Source organism: Quercus robur, chromosome 1, assembly GCF_932294415.1.
Source record: "Quercus robur chromosome 1, dhQueRobu3.1, whole genome shotgun sequence".
Lineage (NCBI taxonomy): Eukaryota > Viridiplantae > Streptophyta > Magnoliopsida > Fagales > Fagaceae > Quercus > Quercus robur.
The window spans coordinates 35,423,672-35,442,883 of NC_065534.1; the positions used below are offsets into that span (position 1 = coordinate 35,423,672).

The 19,212-nt window shown below is 34.5% G+C and overlaps 2 pseudogenes; both read left to right on the plus strand.

Moving 5' to 3' along the window:
* The first annotated feature begins 2,590 nt into the window (after positions 1–2,590).
* On the plus strand, positions 2,591–12,297 carry LOC126704434 (protein NRT1/ PTR FAMILY 2.6-like; annotated as a pseudogene).
* A 319-nt stretch (positions 12,298–12,616) lies between these two features.
* LOC126704546 (protein NRT1/ PTR FAMILY 2.3-like) lies at positions 12,617–18,356 on the plus strand (annotated as a pseudogene).
* Positions 18,357–19,212: the final 856 nt, after the last annotated feature.

A 19,212-nucleotide genomic window follows, 5' to 3' on the forward strand; every position in this document is an offset into this window, starting at 1 on the left:
AATCATCTTAGTTGATATGTTATAATTTTCGTAGATAAAACGTCCAATTTCATAACCGACTACGAACTAAAATTCTGAGTTTACAAAGAACTTGTGATTTCTATTTTCTGTGACTAAATCACATACTATGCATCTCATGGACTAAGATAATGTCTCATTAGTTCATTAATAAATAGTCTCATATAATTAAATAATTTAATTATTTATGACATGCCAATAAATTGGATTCTAGGGCATAAACCCCAAAACACTCATCACACCCCTAGCTATTTTTGTGATTAGAAAATATAGTAATTGTAATTTATAATAGATGCAAATTATTAATTATTTCCTAAAATAATAGAAAAGCCTCTAAGCACGCGCGTGAGTACGTTGATATAAAAGCGCCTTTACTTTCCTTTCCATTTATGATTAACTACTCAAATTTAACTCTTTGTATCCATTTCTTGTTGAAGATGGAATTACTACTGATCCATTTGGACAGAAAATAAAATTCAAATTTGTTTCAAAGTTTGAAATTGATATTGATAATCTGTCTTATAAAAAGACTCTCCCATGAATGACCTTATTCAAGAACTGATAATGAATTCTGATGATTTTAAAGGTAATTTTCATAACACCAAAATGTTAAAAACTATCCATTATCCTAACAATATTAATGATTCTTTGTAGGAATCGGATAATGATGCGTGGATAAATACCACTAATAAGTGGGATAATATTAATATTCATATTTATACCACTAGTAAGTGGATTATCATGGAAAGGAAAAACAAGGGAAAAGCTCCTGCACAGGACTATTCCCAAAGCAAAAGGTTCCCAGCGGGACGACCTTTTAAAATGCATGAAGGCGCATCTTCTGATGTAAAACCCAGTGGATCAACATCCCTTCAAGGAGATGTCCCGGCGGAGGTGACATACTCCAATGGTGATATATTAATTGCTTCCTCAAATGAATCCTTATGCTATAATGCCTAGAGAACCTTCAGGTAAAACCATGTTAATTAAATGTTCAACTCCTGATGCTAAAATCCAAGTTCCGAAAATGATTCAATGGCAAGATGCTAAACTTCCTAAGGATTGGTTGTTAGAACAAGAAACCCCTCCTGCTAAACCCATTTTTGATGAACTTGATCTCACCCATATTCAACAATATCTTGATGGTACTGTTAAAATAAGTTTTCAAAACAATCCACCTTTGAGGATCAACGAAGGAAGACATTCCTTTGCTGGATCTGAAAGTATTTCAAAAAGAGATCACGAGATCAATGAGTTTTTGAAAAAGAATTTGGAAACATCCTCTGATTTAAAGCTAAAAGGTATTTCAAGTGATAAATCCCAATTTAGCTCTGTTTACTATTCAACTAAACCTGAAACTTCCACTCCATTTAGTAAAACTGCTAATGATGATGAGGAAGATACTGTTTCTATTACTCCATCTGATTTTGATTCTCCTATTGAAACTCCTCCTGTTTACCAAAATCAATTAAGAGTTTTGACTGTTTTAAATGATGATTTTGAAATTAATTGGGATTCTTTGTACAATGAGTTTATGCTTGCTTCAAACAAAACCAAGAGAAAATATTTCCAAGATAATTTTGCTCAGTCTGACAAAGACCGTGTTAAAAGAAAATGGTTGGAAATGATGAATCAATTGAAAAAACATATTTTGTTCTTTGATTTAATTTGAGTAGTTAATCAATTTTATATATATAAATAAATTATTTTTGATCAATTTTCAATAATTTATTATGAAAAAAACACTTACGTCCAAAGGAACCTGCATCCTTAACATCTAAACCAATTACCTTTGCAAGGTATAATTCGGTTAACCTTGACTTCAGTACTAGATTCTTTGAGACCTCAGCTATGTGATAGGATTGGAGTGGTTATTGTAAAAGCCTTTACTTTCCTCTCCATTTACGATTAACTACTCAATTTTTAACTTTCAGTAGTTAATCAATTTTATCTATATATAAATAAATTATTTTTAATGAGTTTTCAAAAAAAAAAAAAAAAAAAAAACTACGTCCAAAGGAACCTGCATCCTTAACATCTAAACCATTTACCTTTGCAGGATATAATTCTCTTAACCTTGACTTCAGCACTAGATTCTTTGAGACCCCAGCCACGTGATAGGATTGGAGTGGTTGTTGTAAAAGCCTTTACTTTCCTTTCCATTTACAATTAACTACTCAAATTTACAATTTGAGTAGTTAATCAATTTCGTCTATATGTAAATAAATTATTTTTAATCAATTTTCAAACAAAAAAAAAAAACTACGTCCAAAGGAACCTACATCCTTAACATCTAAACCATTTACCTTTGCACGGTATAATTCTCTTAACCTTGACTTCAGCACTATTCTTTGAGAACTCAGCCATGTGATAGGATTGGAGTAGTTGTTGTAAAAGCCTTTACTTTCCTTTTCCATTTACGATTAACTACTCAATTTGTAAATTTGAGTAGTTAATCAATTTTATCTATATATAAATAAATTATTTTTAATCAATTTTCAAATATTAAAAAAAATTAAAAAATAAACTACATCCAAAGGAACCTGCATCTTAACATCTAGGCCATTTACCTATGCAGGATATAATTCTCTTAACCTTGACTTCAGCACTAGATTCTTTGAGACCTCAGCCATGTGATAATGGATCAAGCTTATGCAAACCACCTTCAAAAGTCCAATATGCAATCCTATACGTAAGTTTAGCCCTAGCATGTATTGGATCTGGAGGTACACGGTTTACCATAGCAACTATGGGAGCAAATCAATTTAATAATCCTGAGGATCAAGGAATTTTTTAAAACTGGTTTTTCTTCACTTTCTATATTGCCGCTGTGGTAAGCGGCATGGCCATTGTCTACATTCAAGGTAACGTAAGATGGAAATGGGGATTTGGCCTATGTGCGATTATTAACTTCATTAGCTTGGCCTTTCTCTTATTGGGAAACCGTTTCTACTTTCATGATAAGCCACAAGTGAGCCCATTCACAGCTATAGTTCGTGTTATTGTTGCCAGTATTCAAAAATGGAAGGTGCAAGGTGCAGCACTCATCCAAAATCGAAGATTACTACTACGGACATGATGGAATCACAGAAATAACTGCAACTGCAACACCCAAAAAGAGCTACAGGTAGGAAGTTGATTCGTTCCTTATTTTTTGGGATGAATTGAAATTTACTTATTGTTATTTGAAAACTTGATCACTTTACAATCATTGATATTACATATAACTACCTCTAATACTTGACATTAGAATAAGGGGAAAGTATCTTATGCATATATGTATACATCCATTTCTAATAGTTCGTGGATCTCACATGATTATAGAGTTCATATACTGTGGAATGGAAGATGCATCTATTGAATTGAATGCATAAGACATATAATTATTGCAACATGAGAATTTTGAATGAAATTTAGTATTCTTAGTATTGAACACCATATTAATGAACTTTTTTTTTTTTTTTCCTTCTTCTTATGATGACCACTAGTATTTTGAAATATAAATTTGTAAGCATATGGAGATCATTGAATTCTCACGTTTGATAATTAATTTCAGATAATGATAATCTGACAGACATTTTATAAGCCAAAACTTTATTCAACTAACAAAACTACTTAAACACACTCTTGATGCAGGTTCCTTAATCGTGCCGCACTTAAAACAGATGGAGATATTGGATCGGATGGTTTAATAGCAAAACCTTGGAAAATATGCACAGTACAACAAGTAGAAGATCTCAAAACCCTTTTTAGTATTTTCCCATTATGGTCATCAAGTATATTTTCAGGTACCCCAATCGGAGTCCAAGCCAGTTTGACAGTAATCCAAGCTTTAACAATGGACCGACACCTTGGGCCTCATTTCCAAATTCCTGTTGGGTCTATACTAGTCATAAGCCTAATCTCCACGGCCATTTTTCTTACAATTATTGATCGATTTTTATCTCCACTGTGGCAAAAGCTAACTCATAGATCTCCCACATCCCTCCAACATATAGGACTAGGCCCATGGGCGGAGCCATGTTGAAGGGTGGGGGGGCCATGGCCCCCCCAAAATTTTGAAATTTTTTTAAATATATATAAAATTATTTTAATGTTTTCAAAATTTAGTTTACAAAATTAAGAGTTGCCCCCCTAAGTATTTGAATTAGTCCAATGATGCTTTAAAAAAAAATAATTGGTCTAATAGTTATAGAGACAACTTTATTTTTTGCAATTCTATTTTTTATTGTAAAATGTACTTTTATATCTGTTAAATATTTGAAAAAGTTTTACACCAAACATGTTTGAATTTATCTTTTTCAACCTGTTATGTGGCGATTAACAAGTCATTGACTCATTATAAAATTATTGTCACTAAAACTACACATGAAATGTCTCTTTAGTTGCCACATAATGGGTCAAAGCAAAATAGTTTCAAATATATTTGGAGCCTAATTTGTTCCTCCAAGTTTTGGATCATTCTTGTTTTTGAAAATAACATTAGTTCAATTGAATAATTTTACTTACATTAGTATAAAATTTGATAATTTTTATAGAAAATGAAACTTTTTAAGAATTTCACTATGAAAATTGTGAAAATGTATTTTATTAATTTTATGAAAGATAGCCATCAAACATAATTTTGATTAAAAATATTAAGCTCTTTTTTTGTTGGATGTGTGTATATATATAACTTATCAAATAAAAAAAGTGTGTGTATATAATAAAAAAAGCATGTGTGTTTATGTGTGTATGAGGTTGTCTTGATAAATATATTAGTGTTGCAACTTGGCCCCCCAAACAAAAATTTTTGGCTCCGCCCCTGACTAGGCCATGTGCTAAACATTCTAAGTATGACTTCTTCAGCACTAGTGGAATAGAAGCGGCTCAAAGTAGCCCGAGCCCACCATCTCCAAGGCCAGCCTGGGGCCATAGTGCCCATGTTGGCCTTGTGGCTAATTCTACAACTAGTTTTGGTTGGCATTGGAGAAGCATTTCATTTCCCAGGACAAGTTGCATTATATTATCAAGAAACAACTGCGATGATTGCAATGATTGTGGGGATTTCTTTTTATATGAACACAGTTTTGATTGATCTTGTCCAAAGGATCACTGGATGGTTACCAAATAATATAAATAATGGGAGGCTAGATAACATGTATTGGTTGTTAGTTGTGGGGGGAGTGCTCAACTTTGGTTATTACTTGGTGTGCTTCCTTATACAAGTATCAAAATGTTGAAAAGGGAGAAGAGAGCAATTCTGGCACTAATAAGTGATTCTCATAGTGAACAATGATAAAAGCTCACATGTATTTCTATAATAATAGGCCTAGGGTATAGTATTTTTCACAATTGTTGACATTGACTATTTGGATAGATGCATAATAAAAGTGAGATCAATGATGAACCAAGATGGAAGTGATGTTGTTTCAATTATAACAGATTGTGTCAACAATTGTGAAAAATGTTATATTTCTATCATTATTCTCGTTTTATGATAGTTGTATGTCCAGTTTTATTATAATAAAAAAGACTGTATTGATGTTTGCATTCTACTTATTTTTTTCTTCGGGAAAAATTTTTGCAACTTAATAAATGAAAAAAGTAATGGGTTTCATTAACGTATGCCCTTAAGGCATATGTTAGTAAACCATTTTAGGAAATTTTTTATCGGAATCGAAAAAGCTATCAATTTTCGATAAAATTTTTTCTAAAATAGATTGTTAATGTATGCCCTAAGGGCATACATTAACCCGACCCAAAAGTAATTAGAAAACAAAACTCCTAAGTATTGTCCAAACCATCCCATTATCTAAACAAATGAATTCTTGATTGAACGGAGGATTTTAAACCAGCAAATTACTTTCAGCACTATTCATCTACTTACCCCTCTAATAAAAAAAAAATGAAAAAACACATTTAAAAACTTATTTTATGGGATAATGTAAAAGCTTGTGCTATATAAGATGGCTACTTAGAGAAGGTCCAATGAATTTAATCAACGTCAATTGGATCCAATTGACTATTCTGATGTTTGCTGGTTCTTCTTTAAATAAAAGGCACTACACTGATTCTCAAAAAAAAAAAAAATTTAAAAAAAATCTGTTCAATTGCTTTCTTTGATGAATGGATAAGTTACAATCAATAATACCATGACAGCTTCTCAAAAAAAAAAATATATATATATATATATATTTATATATATTACCTTGAGTCCTTGACTGCAAACTACAAAGTATCTCTCTGTCTCACCGTTTTTGGATTTGGTGACTATGCCATATTAAATTATCATTCTACCCCCTTCATAATTATACAATATATTCATAATTATAAGATATATTCATTTAACAATACCGTGTCCTCATCAAATTCGGTTACGGCAAGCGTGCTTCACTTGCTCGGATAAACTGTAGTGTGTTTCTGATAATAATTTTTTATTATCAGATCAAAATACCAATCGATTTTTGGTATAAACAGAAATTGAACCTCCAAATCTCTTATTCAATCATTAGAGACTTTACCAATTAAGCTAATTGTAAATTACAAGATACTGATAATCAATTTTCCTAGTTTTAGAAAATCACACTAAGCCATGCCTGGATTTTCTTAATTGATTTTCTTTGAGGAGTGAAGGTTAAGTACTATAGGAGTCTGAAAATTATTCATGTGGTTTTGTGGGCATATATCATTAACAAGTTCCATAAATCGAGTATCACTGATAAAATAGAAAATGCATATATTGAATACATAAAATATATAATTGTTGCATCATGAGAATTTTGAACCAAATTTCTTGTTCTTAGAATTAGAACATTAAATGGGCCATAACTATGTCCATTTAGTGTTTTATTTTTTAATGAACGTTCTGTCTTATTTTTTAATAAGACGACAATTAATATTTTGAAATTTGAAATCCGAAACTTAGGAAGATCATTTGAATTGACAGTTACATAATTCATTTGATGCAATGAACCCATTTGGATAGGTTGTTGCAAAAATCTGCATTCAATAAAATGTGTTGAGAAAACAGAAATTGTGTTTCATTGTCTAAAAATAGTGTTCAAGAAAAATAGGTATTTCTTTCCATTTTAAAACTAGTTTTGCTTGATTTTTAAAACCCAACTTCTTAAAAAAGTCCCGCCAAAGATTTGCTTTTTCACATTTTAATTTGTTCTAAAAATATGCATTTGCCCAGCTCAAATGGCCAACTAAACGTGCTCAATAATAGCATGATAGACATTTTATATGCCAAAATGTAATTCAATTAACAAAAGCTACACAAACACAATCAATTGATGCAGGTTCTTCAATCATGCCGCACTTAAAATAAAAGGAGATCTTGGATTGGATGGTTCAATTGTAAAACCTTGGAGGATACTTGGCATCTCTCTGTCTCTGCGTTTGAATTTTGTTGAAACTTGACATGAACAGTGCAGATATCGGGCTTGTAGTTCAGAAGGAAAGAAGAAAAATGATACAAAAACGATGTCGTTGTATGATAAGGATCCATAGCTACATGACACGACGTCGTCAAGCTTAAAAGAATTTAAGTGATGCACGTGTTGATGACAAAACGTTGTCGTTTGGTTCTTTTTGAAGCACATAAATTGCACGCGATATTTTTATTTTATCTTGTAACAAACTTTCTCCACGTGTATGTATATAATTGGTCAAGTTAAAATTCTGTTTTTGCTAGATTAGGCGGTTATGCTCTGTTCTAGATATAAATAGCACTAGCAGAGTAAGTTGTAATTATTGGTTACACTCTCATTTTGTTAATATTCGATAAACTGAGTAATTATAGTTTGTTTCTTTTTTGGGTGAGAGAGTATAGTTAACAATATTGTGGCCAAATCAAATTCTATTAAGGGTAAGCGTGCTTCATTTGCACCGATTAACTATAAGTGCCTTTCAATTCATTTGAAGTTGAGTGGCAAGAATATATGGTTAGTAGGTACACCGGAATACTAAATTCCAAGACACTGATAATCACTCTAGACTTTCAAAGTCTAAAAAATCCACGGAAAGTTAGTCCTAGAGGAATCTAGAAATTATTCACACGGTTTTGTTAATTAGCATATAACATTCATGTTAGAAATATTGAATAAGTGAATTGTATTTCTCAAATAAAAGAAAATACATGAGTGCCTTTGTATATGAGACATATGAGTGCAGTATAAGTAAGAGTGTAGTATAAAAATGTATGCTATACAAGTAATCTAGTTGGGCCTAAAGCCCACAACACTATACACATTAACAGCCCCCTCAAACTCAAGATGGATGTGAGACCAATTTGAGGTTATCAACCAAAGTACGAAGGCGCCTTTTAAGATGTGACTTGGTGAAAATATCTGCAAGTTGATTTTTAAAGGAGATTGAGATCAACTTGAGAGTACCATGGACAAGATGATAACGGATAAAATGATAATCGATCTCGATGTGTTTAGTTCATTCATGAAAGACATCATTGTGAGTAATATGAATGGCACTTTGATTGTCACAATAAAGAGTAGCAGAGGATGTAGACACACCTAAGTCTTTGAGAAGCTATCGTAGCCAAAGGAACTCAGATGTGGTATCAGCAAGGGCACGATATTCTGCTTCAGTACTGGAGTGGGTCACATGAGTTTGTTTCTTATTTCGCCAAGAAATCAGAGAAGAACCAAGAAGAAAGCAATAACCAGTGGTGAACCTGCGATCAGTGGGATCTCCTGCCCAATCAGCATCAAAAAATGCACGGAGAATAAGAGGAGACTGAGCAAAGTAGAAAAGACCATGGAAGAGAGTGCCTTTTAGGTATCGAAGAATGCGTAGAACAGCAGCATAGTGAGTCGATCGTGGAGTAGACAAATACTGGCTCACCTGGTGAACAACATAGGAAATGTCTGAACGAGTGACAGTGAGATAAACTAGGCTATCAACCAAGCATCTGTAAAAAGAGGGATTAGAAAATGGTTTCCCTCCTGAGTGAGTCAAATGCGCATTAAGTTCAACTAGAGTGTCAACAGTCTTGCTATCAGTGAGTCCAGCTCGAGACAAGAGTTCAGAGGCATACTTGGCTTAAGTAATATAAAGTCCATCTATAGAATAAATGATTTAAAGACCCAAGAAGTAGCTGAGATGTCCAAGATCTTTCATCTCAAACTGCTGACTGAGAAAATCCTTGAGTTCTTGAATGCCACTGAGGTCATCACCAGTTATGATCATATCATCCACATACAGGACAAGTAAAATAGTGCCTTTGTCAGTGCGACGAAGAAATAAGGCAGAATCATAATAACTGGCCATATAACCCAAGCGAGAGATGGTAAAGCTGAATTTGGCAAACCAAGCTTGTGGAGCTTGTTTAAGGCCACAAAATGCACATCGAAGGTGACAAACCTTGTTGGAGTCAACAGAGAGATCAAGAGGAGGTTACATATAAACTTCTTCACTTAAATCCCCATTAAGGAATGCATTTTTGACATCCATCTGAAAAATGTCTCATTTACTAGCAGTAGCAACAGCTAAGAGGGCATGAACAGATGAGATACGAGCAACCGGAGCAAAGATCTCTTCATAATCAATCCCACTCTTGTGTAAAACCTTTTACAACAAGACGAGTTTTGTAGCGCTCAATGGACCCATTAGATCGAGTCTTAATCTTATAGATCCACTTATAACCAACCACAGATTTCCTAAGGGGGAGTGTCACCAAATCCCAAGTATGGTTTTTAAATAATGCATCAAGTTCCTCTTTCATTGCAATCTGCCATAAAGGGTCAATGGAAGCCTCATGATAGGTGTGAGGCTCGTATAGTGTAGCAAGGGCAGTGTAACAATGATAGTGAAGTAAATATGCAGGAATGGATCTTACCCGAGTTGAGTGATGAGGTGGAATGTCTTGTGCAAGATCTTTAGGCGAAGTAGAAGCATGGGACCCAAGCTCAGGGTTGGGGTTAGGTAGCTCGTCTTCGACCTGTTCATCTTCCACCTGTTCATTAAATGGTGAACTAGGAAAGGGATCAATGATATTTGGTGGTTGAACAGAGAAGTCTATAGGAGAATCAGGAGCAACTACAAGAGGATCATGTGCCTCATCTGGAAATAGATCTAAGACAGAGGAGGAAGATAGGGAGGCACGGAAGTGAGAGAGCTCGACAAAGAGGCGATGTTCCCAAAAGACAGCATTGCGGGAGATACGAAGACGATGAGAGACAGAATCATAACATCGATACCCCTTTTGAGTTTTTCCATAGCCAAGAAAACAACAAAACCTTGACCAAGGCTCAAGTTTGTTATGCTTATGTGGCTGAAGAAAAACGAAACAAGCAGATCCAAAGGAGCGAAGGTGGTGATAGTTTGGAGGTGACCCAAAAAGGTGCTCATATGGAGTTTGATTTTGGATAACAGGACTTGGAATGCGATTAATAGTATGAACAGCATGAAGAGCAAATTCACCCCAAAAAGGAGTAGGAACTTTGGTAGAGAGAAGAAAAGCATGAACAATGTCAAGAATATGACGAAGTTTTCGTTCGGCTCTACCATTTTGCTAAGAGGTACCTGGACAAGTTAGTTGATGAACAGTGCCATAGGAATGCAAAACAGCTTGGAAGGCATATTGAGTGTATTCAAGAGCATTATCAGATCAAAAAATTTTGATGCGTTTGGAAAACTAAGTTTCAACCATTTTTGCAAAATTAGAATATACTTACAACAATTCAAAACGATGTTTCATATTAAAAATCCAGCTATAGCGAGAGTAATCATCAACAAAGATAACAAAATATCGAGACCCACCAATACTAGAGACAGAGGAAGGCCCCCAAATATTAGAATGAATAAGATCAAAGATATTAATGGATATTGATTCACTAGTATTGAAAGGCAAAGCTAGTTGTTTTCCTAACTGACATGAAACACAATCAAAATTTTCTGTAGACACTGAACCTAACAAACCTCTAGAAGCCAATTGTTGTACCTGAGAGGAAGATGGGTGACCAAGTCGAGCATGCCAAAGTGCAAGGGAAGGAATTGAAGAAACTATAGTAGTCCACGGGAAACATAAGCCCAACTCTAGGACCGGTCCCAAGCTCTTGTCCCATCCTCGAATCCTGCATAATACACCCAGAATAATCAAATATAATGCGATAACCTAACTCAACTAATTGTCCCATAGAAAATAAATTGTAAGAAAGGTCAGGAACATTAAAGACCCCAGGAACTGAGAGGTTAGAGGTCGAAACAGAACCTATATTATGACTAGACATTGTGGAACCATTTGCTGTGCGAATACTAAGAGGGTGTGGTGTAGGTTTAAGTTCAGAAAATAAGGACGAGTGAGGTGTCATGTGATTGCAACAAGCAGAATCCATAAGCTAGGAGGAAGGAGACATACCAGATAAAGCTAAGAAAGAAGAGGAATAAGATGCATTACTAATCATACGAATGACATTGGCAATGATATTTTTAAGGTCATCTGTGGACATGGTGAAAGTGCGTTCTGAAGACTTAGACTGTGTAGAGACAGGAGCCATTGGTTCGACACTCTCAGTATTAGCAACAGTAGCAGCAGAAATTGAAATAACTGATTTGTTGCGATAATAGCAAGTCTCAATATTGTGGCCAAAACATTTGCAAAAATTGCAAAAACATTTGCTGGATTGTCAGTGACGATTATCGTAACAAGAAGAAGACCTGTCCTTATTCTTCATTAAGAAGCAAGATATACGAAAATGGACTGCAAAAATGAAATCTACACAAAAAACTAGATAAGGAGCACCCGGACTGCAAAAAGTTAACTCTGGCCAAAAGTGAACGGTTAAACCTGGTCAAAGTCAACCGTCAAAAGAGAGAAGTCAATGGATGACATCCGCAGATGATGTCACCTAGGGCTGACGTGGCAGTAATGACATTAACAGGTAACCCAGCAACGCGTGGGGCGCATGAGGCACGTGGATCAACTTCGCTGCAGCTTAGGGCAGCGTGTGAGGGCGTGTGGACTATCCAATGAAGCCGATTCTTTTCCGATGATACAGATTGGAGAAGGACAATTCTGATGGCATCGGCGGCAACAAGATTAGAGCTACCCTGGTGGCGTGTGAAGCGCGTGGAATTATTTGCCGAAATGTTGACCAGCTCGTGGCGGCGCGTGGATGGTCAGATGTGGATGTTTGTGGCGGTGATGTGTAGAGCGATTAAAAATCTACACGGTGATATGTCTTATGTCCTAATCAGAGGTCAAAGGTGACAAATCCGATGATGGCAGTTGTTTTAGCGGCGGAGGAGGTGCTTTTGGCGGTGGAGATTCGACCCTGAGGACCTCTGACGGCGGTGAAGCAGTCGAGAGAGGGCACTGAAAGGATTTATTGATCATAGAAGTTAAGGCAGCGGAAAATACCGACTAAACAAGACTGCAAGACACAAGAAAATTAGAGCTATGGCTCTAATATCATGTTAGAAATACTGAATAAATGTATTGTATTTCTCAAATATAAGAATATACATGAATGCCTTCATATAGGAGGTATATGAGTACAATACAAGTAAGAGTGTAGTGCAAGAATGTGTGTTATACAAGTAATCTAGTTGGGCCTAAAGCCCACAACACTATACACGTTAACAATTCACAAGTAGCATAAATCGACCATCACTTGGAACCAAAAGATAATCAGCAATATGGATGATAGAGAAACCCAATTATCGAGCTCCGGTACCAAATGCGGTGGTTGGATCACCTTCCCCTTCACCATAGGTCTCTCTCTCTCTCTCTAAAACACAGAAATTGTTGGATCAATATGTTTCTTATTTCTATATATATATATATATCAAGCAAGGGTGGCGGCAGGCTTCACACTTGGAGGCGAGCCGACGGGGGATGGATATCAAACCTGATCGTATATCTAATTCAGGTGTTCAATGTGAAAAACATAAATGTTGCTCAGATTTCAAACATAACGAATGGTTGCACCAATTTGCTTCCGGTCATTGGAGCAATTGTTGCGGACTCTTTCTTAGGTTTTTTTCTCTGTTGCTGCAATTTCTGCCTGTATCTCTTGCTGGTAATACTCTTTACTTTGCTAGTAATTAACTACTCAATTTGTAACTTGGAGTGTTTTCTTTGGCAATAAAATTTTCTTTTAGATTTTTACCTAATTTATTTATAATAAGCTTTTTAATTGCTCATTTTATATAAATATAAATAAAATATTTTTAATCCATTTTCAACAAATAAACAAATAAGTTTAAGCAAAAAAAACCTATGTCCAAAGGAACCTACATCTGTAACATCCAAACCATTTTCCTTTGTAGGGCATAATTCTCTTAACCTTGACTGCAACACTTGATCATTTGAGACCTCAACCATGTGATAATGGATCAAGCTTGTGCACACCACCCTCAAAACTCCAATATGCGATCCTATACACAAGTTTAGCCCTGGCATGTATTGGATTCGGAGGTACACGATTTACCATAGCAACTATGGGAGCAAATCAATTTAATAATCCCATGGATCAAGGGATTTTCTTTAAATGGTTTTTCTTCACTTTCTATATTGCCTCTGTGGTAAGCACCATGGCCATTATCTACATTCAGGGTAACGTAAGTTGGAAATTGGGATTTGGCCTATGTGCGATTGGTAACTTCATTGGCTTGACCTTTCTCTTATTGGGAAACCGTTTCTACCTTCATGATAAGCCAAAAGAGAGCCCATTCACAAGTATAGTTCATGTCATTGTTGCCACAATTCAGAAATGGAAGGTGCCCCACTCATCCAAAATCGAAGATTACTACTACAGACATGACGGAATCTCAGAAATAGCTGCAACTGCAACACCTAAAAAGAGTTTTAGGTAGGAAGTTGAGTCTTTCTTTGTTTTCTGGGATTAATTGAAATAGAGTTATTAACATTTGTAAACTTGGTCACTTTACGATTATCAATATTACATAAAACTACCACAAATACTTGACACGTGCCATCTTAGGAGAATGTGTTTCATGCATCTAATATATATCCATTTCTAATAGTTTGTGAATCTCACATGATTATAGAATTCATATACAATGAAATGGAAGATGCATCTATTGAATACATAAGACATAATTATTGCAACATGGGAATTTTGAATGAAAATTAGTGTTCTTAGTATTGAACACTTTGTCCATTTAGTGTTCTGTTTTTAATGATCTCTCTCTCTCTCTCTCTCTCTCTCTCTCTCTCTCCTTTTTTTTTTTTTTTTTTACGATAATCATTAATATCTTGAAATAGATGATGACCATTAATAGTTTGAAACATACAATTGTAAGCATACGGAGATCATTTGAATTCTCAAGTTTCATAATTGATTTGACATAATAATAGTATGACAGACATTTTCTAAGCCAAAACTTTATTTGACTAACTTCACTACTCAAACACACTCTCAATGTAGGTTCCTCAATCGTGCTCAGTGGCGGCGCCACCTTAAAAAATTATATATAATAATTTAAAATTTTATATTTATTTACTTTTAAAAAAAATTGGGACCACCCTGAATTTTTATTATACCAATAAAGTTAATTTTTGGTCCATAATTTGAGCAACTTAACAATATATTGGGGTCTTTCAAGCAAAAAGGAAAAACTCAATACAACACAATTTTCAACATTTTATTATTTTTTATTACAGTATTATTTTTCCTCACTAAACATATATTACTTCTCATTTTTAATTATTTTTTCTTGTTTATTCTTAACCACACACGTCTTCTGTCTCCTCGATTTCTACACTTCATACTTTTAAATTTTATCACATCTTCATCTACACTTTTACATCTATGTTTTGTCTTCCTCCTTGTTCATAATTTTTGTGTCTTCTACTAGTACTAGTGCGGTAGTGCCTCTTCTCAAGTTTTGAGTCTCAAATTTCTCGATACGATTTTTTTTTTAGTCGTACAGGTACCTTTGTTCATTTTTTTTCCTTTTGAGGTTTTTTGGTTTACAGAATGCAAATTTGTTTTGGTTTAAGAATAATTTTTTTTTTTTAAGCACAAACTTCATGCCGACCGAATCTTGAATTTTGGCCGGTATTTACCGAAACACCAGAAATAGAGCAGAATGACCCGAAATTTTTTCCGAAGTGGAATAGAGTGGATTACTGTTCCGGTTTGTTTACCGGCACGATATTTTTTGGCCATTACGTCCGGAATAGAATGGAATTAATAATATTGAATCAAACCTAATTACCTAAAGGCTAAAAAGAAATAAGATTGTGTAATTTATGAACACCTGAACAAAATTCCTAGAGCTGCCACTGATAGTGCTGCACTTAAAACATAAGGAGACGTTGGATTTGATGTGTATAGGCATTTTCCCCAACGCAACCTGGGGAAGAACAAAACCGTGAGGGGTATGAGACCCTAAAGCGGACAATATCTACATAGGTGGGGTGGGGTCGTTATAGATTTGCAACGACCCCACCCCACCAATGTAGATATTGTCCACTTTGGGGCCCATACCCCTCATGGTTTTGTTCTTCCCCAGGTTGCGTTGGGGAAAAAGCCTCTTCACATTAAAGGGAGGTCATTCCTTATAAACACATTCACATGTGCTTCCCTAGGCGATGTGGGATTCCATGGAATGCAAGACCCCTTTTTTGGGTCACTACATTAACCATGGACTGCCACCTTGGACCTCATTTCGAAATTCCTGCTGGATCTATCCTAGTGGTACGTCTAATCACCACAGCCATTTTCATTACCATTATTGATCGATTCTTATGTCCAATGTGGCAAAAGTTGACTCATAAGTCTCGTACACCCCTCCAAGAAATAGGATTAGGCCACGTGCTAAACATTCTAAGTATGACAATTTCAGCACCAGTGGAATTAAAGTGGCTCAAAACAACTCAAGCCCACCATCTCCAAGGCCAGCTGGGGTCCATAGTGCCCATGCTAGCCTTGTGGCTAATTCCACAACTAGTTGTGCTTGGCATTGGAAAAGCATTTCATTTCCAAAGACAAGTTGCATTATATTATAAAGAATTTCCTACCACACTAAAAAGCATAGCAACTACGATGCAAGGCCGGCTCAATAGGTGATGTAATTGATGTAATCGCCTAAGGCCCTTGTTAAGTTCTAAAGTCTTAGGATTTTATGTATTTAGAACTCTAATTTGTATTGTTGGCAAACCATGATCAAAACAATATGTTTAGAAGTGTTTTAGTCTAACTCAAAGTTGTTCTTTTATGTAAAGTTGGAATCGAGTTAAAGCAGGAAAGCATTGTGCCTTTCGGCCTGGCTCGATCGATCGAATGACAGGCTCGATCAATCGAAGCTCGGGCAGAATGATTTTCTGCAGATTTTTCCAACTCAGCCCTAAGTGTTTTAAAACGTTTTTAGGGTTTCTTATTTGTCCTAAGTATAAAAGGCAAACCCTAGCCACGTTTTAGTGTTGCTCATAATTGCGGTTTGTGTAAATCTCTTGTGAGATCTAGAGGAGCTTTCCTTTACACAAACTTAGGGTTTTCAAGGAGAATATTTATCTACGCCTTGATGATCAATTCAGTTACTACCATTGAAGCTTAAAGAAAACATAAGCGGGTGTGCTTGTATCTGGTGGTGAATCCAAAAAAGAAGGAGTCTGTGGATTCGGAGTTTGCACGTGGTCGTGTTAATAAGTTCTACTGGTTGGTAGCAATAAGAAGTCGAGCATGGAGGCTTGTAAGTCTTATTGTATGAACTTCAATTCTTTCAAGATAGTGGATTCAAGTTTACCTTGAGGATAGCTAGGTCAAATCCTCCTCAGGTTTTTACCGGTTTGGTTTCCTAGGTGATCATATCTTGTATTATTTATTTTCTGCTGCTTTGCATGATTTGATCTTTGATATTGTGATAACCTAGACTTGTTTAATTGGACTAAGTAACAACTTGGCTAATTACCTAGGTTAAATCAATTGTTTAAGGGGTCTAAAAACTATCAGCCCTCAAATAAAAGAAGGCCCCCACTTGTAAAAAATAAAATTATATATAATATGTTTATCTATATATTTTAATTAAAAAAAAATTTAAGCACTTTTATTGGTCAATAAAATGCATTAAAAAGGCCCTATTGTATCCTAAAATGCAGAAGATTAAAAAGGGAAAAGACAAAAATAGTTAAACTTCAACTAACAAAATTAAATTTTAAGAGACAACTTTATTAACTCATTCTTGAAATATGCTAAAATCAAAATTAATACCAGAAAAATTCATTAATAATACAATGTAATTGTCTTGAAATATGCTAAAATATAGATTATAAATTTCAAAAACAAAAGAAAAATCTCTCATCTCTCTATCTCTCTGCCTCTCCATCTATATTCTTACCTTTCTTTTCTTCATTTTCATCTTGATTCTTGATCTTTTTCCATAAATTCAGTCTAGCTTGAAAATTTTCTTTGTTGATTCCCTTCAATTCACAACAAATTTAAAATTGAAAAGGGGAAGCGTACCAAAGGTAATTTTCTTCCCCTTTCTATCTTTCCAAAAATGAAGATGATGAGTCTACTATTTATTTAACTTAAATTATATATATTTTTAGTTTATTTCACTGCACAATTGATTGATGGGACACTTTTTTAGTCATAGGATAGGTTGGAAAAATATTGATACAAAATTCTGCTATGATACGACCATTTTCTGCCCCTCTCTTAATTGGACCCTTTTCTGCTATGATAGGACACGTCTTTTTCTTTTACACTTAGCCATAGGAGTACAGGAGGCTGGACATCTCACATCTGCACTGCACAAGCGCAGCACACAGACAACATGTTTTATCACTTTATCAATTATTATAAATTATTATACCAATTAATAATTTGATGTGTATTATATCAACTCATTTGTATTATAGGGACACTAATTTATTGAACCATGTAATAAATTAATTTTTATTTGTGTAGGTTTAGACTTTAAAGTGGTCACAACTTTAGAAAAATTACAAAAACTTAATTAGTAATTTTGCATCTCAAAAAGCAAGAAAAATAGATTTTAAATAATAAAAAAATTCAATATATATGATTTGATTAATATTTAAATAAATAAATAAATAAATAAATAAAAATGCCTCACTTAAAATTTTCGCCTAAGACCTCCAAAGTTGTTGAGCCAGTCCTGCTTCGATGATTGCAATAATTGTCGGGGTTTCTTTTTTTATGAGCACCGCTTTGATTGATGTTGTCCAAAGGGTCACTGGATGGTTACCAAATAATATAAATAATGGGAGGCTAGATAATATGTATTGGTTGTTAGTTGTGGTGTGAGTGATCAACTTTGGTTACTACTTGGTTTGCGCTTCTTTGTATAAGTATCAAAGCGTTGAAAAGGGTGAAGATAGTAATTCTGGTACTAATAAGTGATCCTCATGGTGAACAATGCTAGAGGCTTGAATGTATTTCTGTAGCCGCTTTATATCAAGTTTTCGTTTGAACAATAATGGAGATTGTATTGATCTTTTGTCTTCAATTATATGACCGAAAAAAAATTATCAACTGCATAAATGAAGAAAAGTAATAGGGAGAGAAAATAAAACCTTCAGGTATTGTCCAAATCATCCTATATTCTTGAATGAAAAGGTGGATACTGATCCTACAAATTACTTTCAGGACCTGGGCCTCCTCATCTCTTTACACCTCTATCAAAATAGTTCATGCCAAACAGCCAAAGCTTGTGCTATAAAAATTATAAGGTGGCTGCTAATTAACATAACATACTGTACCCTCTTGTTGCACTTTTAATTGGGGATTATTTTATTTGGGAGTTTTAACTTTTAATTCAATATTTTTCCAAAGGTTGAGTGAATTGTCAGTAAATTGGTAATTTAAAATTTTATGTTTTTCGACACTTTGAAGTTATTTAGGAGTTTGCAGATTAGTGTTGAGTCTGATATTTGGAGCACTGAATTCTATTAAAATTCTATACTCCAAGTGCCGAATTTACAATTTATGTGTGGCTGGTCTAGATAATCTTGTGTTTTAAGTTAAAACACCCATTAACCCTCACTCTGCTTATAGAGGTTATCATCGTTTTGTGGTTAATCTGTTCTAGTCTTCTAGAAAACCTAAAATTGTAATAAAAAAATAATAAATAAATAAAAGATTTATAAGATACTTTGGTCACATATCATTGTCGTGTGTTGGCATCAAAATATATCCGCAATGCAGTATATTGACAATTGCTACTGGGTGAAAGAAAATCTGGCTTGTTTTATGTACC